This window comes from Trachemys scripta, chromosome 1 (genome assembly GCF_013100865.1).
Source record: "Trachemys scripta elegans isolate TJP31775 chromosome 1, CAS_Tse_1.0, whole genome shotgun sequence".
Taxonomy (NCBI): domain Eukaryota; kingdom Metazoa; phylum Chordata; order Testudines; family Emydidae; genus Trachemys; species Trachemys scripta.
Window position 1 is genome coordinate 63,231,793 of NC_048298.1, and position 6,000 is coordinate 63,237,792.

General features: G+C 47.0%; 1 long non-coding RNA gene across 1 annotated transcript in view; it reads right to left on the reverse strand.

Moving 5' to 3' along the window:
- Positions 1 to 5,281, reverse strand: part of LOC117877721 — a 28,491-nt gene extending 23,210 nt beyond the window's left edge. The window contains exon 1 of the long non-coding RNA XR_004645797.1: positions 5,231 to 5,281. This is a non-coding gene — a long non-coding RNA (uncharacterized LOC117877721). The remainder of the gene's footprint in view (positions 1 to 5,230) is intronic.
- Between the last annotated feature and the right edge of the window lie 719 nt (positions 5,282 to 6,000).

The window sequence follows — 6,000 nt, forward strand, 5'->3', positions numbered from 1 at the left end:
GGTCAGAAATAGCCACCTTTGAGGGATGAAATGACAGAATCTGCCTACTTTCCATTTACACACAATAGGATGTACGCCTTGTCAACATTAGAAAGGGTTTCCTTGTAGAGACACAGGTTATACTACCAAGAGTGCTTTTGCCGGTATAGCTCACTGGTTTCCCAAACAAAATAAGGTCTACTGACAAACTGACTTTTTTTGCTAGTATAAATGTGTCTACACTAGGGATTTGCTAACATACCTATGTGAGTTAGGGGTAGAGTGACCATATTTCCCTATGCTGAATACAGGACACTAGGTAAAATTACTTGTATTCAAGCGAGTTAAACAGCAATCAATCAGAACTATGTAGTACAAACATTCAAATTAACATTAAGTTGACTGAGCCCCCGGTAAAAAGAAATACTGTGTAGTTGGATTCTTTTTATTTACCTTCTTTATCTTTAAGGTTCACGGGGGAGGGGTGATACCCACACCTCTTCCCCCCCACACACAGACGGGGAGAGGTGACACACACGTGCCCCTCTCTCTCTCACGGGGGGGGTGACCGACCAATGCTCCCTGCCCGGCGCTCTCCACCCTCCATGCCTGGCTGGGTCTCCAGGATGGACTCCCCCTCTCCCAGTACCTGGTGCCGTGTCTTCCTGAGGCAACACATAGAGGGGGCATACAGGGTCACATGCCCCCCTCCACAGATTTCTGCCAGGATTCACACCAGAATGTGGCCAGCAGCAGCCTATCGGCACTGTGCGGGAGGGAAGGGACAGGAGCTACTTCCAGCCACAGGGGAGGAGGGAGGGAGGAAGGAATGACCTGGCCCATGTCTTTGCAGAACTCCTCTCTTCTCCCACGACCCTACCCTACCGTGGCTGGAAGCAGCTTGTGCCTTCCTGCCCACACACTGTCAAAAGGCAGTTAACACCTCCAGGCTGCTGCTGGTCACCGACATAACCCAGCCACCTCCTGTTCTCACGCCCCCTCGACTACAGTGCGGGCAGGAAAGGGTTAAGCCCTAAGGATGCATTGTGCACCAGGGCTTCAGTGAACCCAGCCAGAGAGGTGGCTCGGCAGGGGAGGATGCCTGGGGACGGGCAGGTGAAGAGGGTGCCAATCCCCTGCCCGGGTGGCTGCCATGGAGCCGGCCACACTCCAGAGCCAGCACTCAGCGGGGGCTGCACTGACGGACCGGCGGTGGGAGCAGGGCTGGCTTTAGGAAGTGTGGGGCCCAATTCAAACATTTTCAGCGGGGCCCTGACGGATGACTTAAAAAAAAATTTAAAAACCACCTTTCATTTCTTCCCTGTATTATTTACTTTCCATAACTATATAAATAATAACAAAATTATATATTACATACATTGCGTAATGTATGCGGATGCATGCTAACCCTACCTAAAGTTCTTGACGCCTCCCCCTTCCCCCCCCCAGGGACTCCTGCCCCATCCACCCCCCTTCCCTGTCCCCTGACTGCCCCCTGCCGCCCCATCCAACCCCTCCTCTCATTCCTGATGCCCCCCTGGGATCCCTGCTCCATCCAACCACCCCTTCTCTCTGTCACCGACTGCCCCCCACTGCCCAATCCAACCCCTGCTCCTTCCTGACTGCCCCCCTGGTACCCTTGCCCCCATTAAATCCCCCTGTTCCCTGCCCTCTGACCGCCCTGACCCCTATCTACCCCCCCACGACCTCCCAACCTCCCCTGCCCTCTTCTAACACCCCCTCCCTGCTCCCTGCCCCCTTACCGCGCTGCCTGGAGCCGCACGGCCAGGGCCGGGTCCAGGCCGGAGCCGCTCGGCCAGGTCCAGGTCTGGGCCAGAGCCTCTCGGCTGCGGGCAGGGCTGAGCCGGAGCCACTCGGCCGGGACTGGGTCGGGCCTGGGGGCGTTTGGCCAGGGCCAGGCCGGAGGGAGCCGCGCGCTCGGCCAGGGCCGGACTGGGCTGCGCCACGCCTCCCTGGAACCCTCCTCATGTCCCCCACCCCAGCTTACCTCCTGCCTGCTGCTTGTTTCAGGCTTCCCGCGAACAGCTGATTCATGGGAAGCAGGGGAGGGGGAGGAGAAGGGGAGGCGGAGCGTTCAGGGAGGAGGGGGAAGTGGGTCGGGGGGGGGGTGGACAGTTGCGCGGGGCCCTCTAGGCGCGGGGCCCCATTCAGGGGAATCGGCCGAATCGGCCTAAAGCCGGCCGTGAGTGGGAGAGGCTTGGCCCCGCACGCTGCAGCTTTGCCTAGCCACCAGCTTTGCACACCAACCCCCATCTTCGGCCTTTGGACCACCCCACTCACGGCTGGTGGGTGTGCAGCTAGCGAGCAGGGATCTGGCCAGCAGCAGGACCAGCCAGTACTGACGGAGGGAGGAGGCAGAAAATACAGGACAATTTGCCCATTTTAAAGAAAAAGCCAGGTCACCTGCAGCAGGGCTTAAAAACAGGATGTCTGGTCACCCTAATTAGGGGTGCATTTTTTCCCGGTACTCTGAACTGATATAACTACGTCAGCAAAACTTTTAAGTGCAGGCCAGGCCTTAGTGGCACTAAAATGGTGCCTAAACTTTGTAGAATGTTTTATGCAGCAGGAGCTGACCTTAACTACAACAGCTGGACAAGTTTCTATACTCCTTGAGGGTGGCATCCTTTGTCAAAAATAGCTCCTTTGAGTCCTTTTTATAGTGTAGCTGCAGCCTTACAGAGTTCATTCATATGGTATAGCAACCTGGCTTTTGCATAGGGGAAGTGTCTGTTGTAGTACAGACCCATATTCTAAAGAGCTATGGGGAAAACCTACTGCTAGCTTGCAAATGAAGCAATTATGAATCATGTCTTTAGGCAGAGTGTAAATTTGTATTAGAATGGCTTGAATTATTCTGGTCCTTAATGAGCAACCACAGACATGTTAGCTATGGCTCTAATCATGTCACTGGGTAGGGCTCCAAAGTGGTGGTGGCCTCCTTTTGTTTCTGGGGTATCGGAACAGTGAGAATATTTGCTGTCTTAAGGGCACAACCTAAAAATATCACACTCTGGTTTTGTCTATGCTAGCAAAAATAGTCTTACAATAAAACAGCAACTGTATTACAGCAACTGCCAACAATGGTGCAAATGCACCAGTGGTAGCAAGCAACAGTGTAAGCTCGGTAAGAAGGGGGAGAGAGAGAAGCACACTCATTTGCTTTATCATCATGTCATAAAAAACTATGGATACCAGAGGCTTAGTGTTGCTACAGTTGCACCTCTGCAGATTTGAAAACAGAACAGCAGATTTTTAAACTAGACCAATCTCCCACTGACTTACTATAAATTCTGCCTGAGAAAAGAAGATTTGTGCCCACAAGCTAATAAAAATCATGGTCAGAAACTTTTCCCCTGTTGATAGGTCTTCTGGGAACGGTAGCTATCAGCTGAAGAACACTCTCACACTCATTGGTCATAGCAAGACACTCGCTGGCTGAGGAGTGGAAAAAGATAGACATAACTACCTGTTTTTTAAGAGCGTGGGCTATATTAATCACAGTAAAACTTACTGATGATTTAAACAGGCATGTCACTTATATACAGCCTGAGCAAAACCATACCACAAATACAGCTACAAGGCCTGATACTTGGACATAGATTTGTAGAGACTAAGCAAATGCTATCTTTCTGTTTTGAATGTAATAGCTGTTATGTTGTTGACGTAAAAGGTGTTCTCTGTCTGTGCTTTTAATTGTTTTGCCTCAGTTCACTAGTTGCATTCTGTACAGGAATAAAAGTGTTAATTCAATCATTTCCTAGTATAGAGTAAAAACTGTCACTGTTGTTTTATGTTAAGTCCAACAGTAAAACTTCTAGCGATTCAGCTCTACACACTTTAATACTTTTTGTATGACTATCGCTCTTGTAATGATCAGGTTAGGTTCTGGCTACATTTGGTTAGGGAGGGGTAAGTGTGAGAGGATTCTTGCTTTGTCAGCTGTAGGCTAGGACATTCTGTTCTCATGAAAACAATCTTTCTGCACTTTGAAATTCTGGAGATAATGGAATGTAAACACATCTCAAAAATTCTGGCAATTGTTTAAATGCCACTCGTGTAACTTCTTGGACCTTGAGCTTTGTGTTTTAGAAGAATAACAAGACTGTCTTGAAAATCTAAGTACTCACACACAAATACCTAGATTTAATGATCACTGGAATTTTTACAAGGTCCTGTTGAAAAACTATTTGTCCAATGGACAAGCCCAGACATTTGTAGAGCCCTGCACGGATACAAATGTATACCCACGGATATAAATAGTTATCTGCGGAACCGCAGGGCTCTCCTGGGAACCGCAGCGGCAAAGGAAACAGAACGTGGGGTGGGACTGCCAATCCCAAAAGCCAGTGTCCTGCGCCAGCAGCTCCTCCAGTGCGGCTGTACCACCCCCAACCCTGCCCACTGGGGCGGGCACCAGGCTCACCAGCAGCTGTCCCTGGTTGTGCTCTTGTGTTATAGGGGCGCGCACACCCCCAGACAGGAGAGGCAGACAGCTATGTGAAAGGGACTGAGGCAGGGCTGTGGGCGGTACAGCCATGCCGGAGGAGCTGCTAGCATGGGGCGCTGGCTCCTGGGAGCGGCAGCTCCATGTTCTGCTCCTTTCGCCACTGTGGTTCCGCGGATACCAATTTGCATCCGCGGATATAAATGTGTATCTGCACAGGGCTCTAGACATTTGTCTATCTCTTGTGCAGACAAGGGTGTAGCTACATTATAACGGCTACAGCTGTGCCACTGTAGTGTCATAGCATAGATGCTTCCTACATCGATGGAAGAGGTTTTTCTGTCTCTGTAATTAATTCATCTCTATGAGAGGTGGCTGGTAGCTAGGTTGATGGAAGAATTCTTCCATTGACTTAGCTGTGTCTACAGTGGGGATTAGGTCGACCTAATTATATCAAACAGGGAGCAAACTTTTTTTTTTCCTGAGCAATTTACCTAGCTCAATCTAATTTTTAGGTATAGACCAGGCCTATGTTAGTTGTCATGGGCAAGTAGCTTTGTTGAGCTTTGGTAACTATCACTCATTCCTAACAGTAGTACATCTCTAAACACTATCTGAAACAGGATCATGTCCTACAATGAAAATTCTCTCAATATCCAAAAACATAATTATCCAAATTTCCTTTTTGTTCTCCATCATGTTCTGATAAGCAAGGCTGTACTATATTACGCTGTCTATTAAAATGATTACATAAGATTAGAATTAAACATGTGCAGTTCTTACCTTTATTCTCCTTCCACTCTCAAATGATTCAGGTCTGTTCTTTCCATTCCTAGATTTCAATTTAAAAAATTGGCAGTTGTAGGTTTCAGCAGAAAAATGGAAAATGTTAAAAACCAAATGCTATGGTTTCAAAAAAAGGTCTAATTTTGTGTTAAAAAAAAAAAGATTTTGAATGAAAAATTTTGACCATCTCTACTGACTTATACAATTAACAGTATAATTAGTAAATACTATTACTAGAAACAAATAATTCTATTACTAAAATTAATTTACATTTTATCTTTTTAATTTGAAGACCCTATACTTATTAGAATATTTGAATCAGGGATTAAAGGAGAGGAAAAAAAAAGGAGAGGGTGGCTTCCCCACCTCTCCTTGGACTGAGTAAACAGCTCCTTTTCACACATTCCCCTCCTTTTTCAATCCACTTTAACCACTGATTTGCATACATTAGTAAAAATTAGTAATACGTATGCCTATTATGGGGGAGTTTGGAAATCAAACTAGCAAGCAAGAGTGTCTTCATCTAGTACCAAACCGAATAAAATTTACTTTAATCTGGCATTGAATTAGTTATGTGAATGATATGAAAGGCTCTCTGCTTTTATTCATCTGGATGAAATGCCACAGGTCACAGACAACTGTTCTATAATAATATGTTGTAGCTGGATTTATTAAAGAATTATAAAACTTTAACATCAATAGTAGTAATTTCTACTAAAATAAATGTAATCAAACCTTATACTTCAGCATTTAAGATAATTGTCACA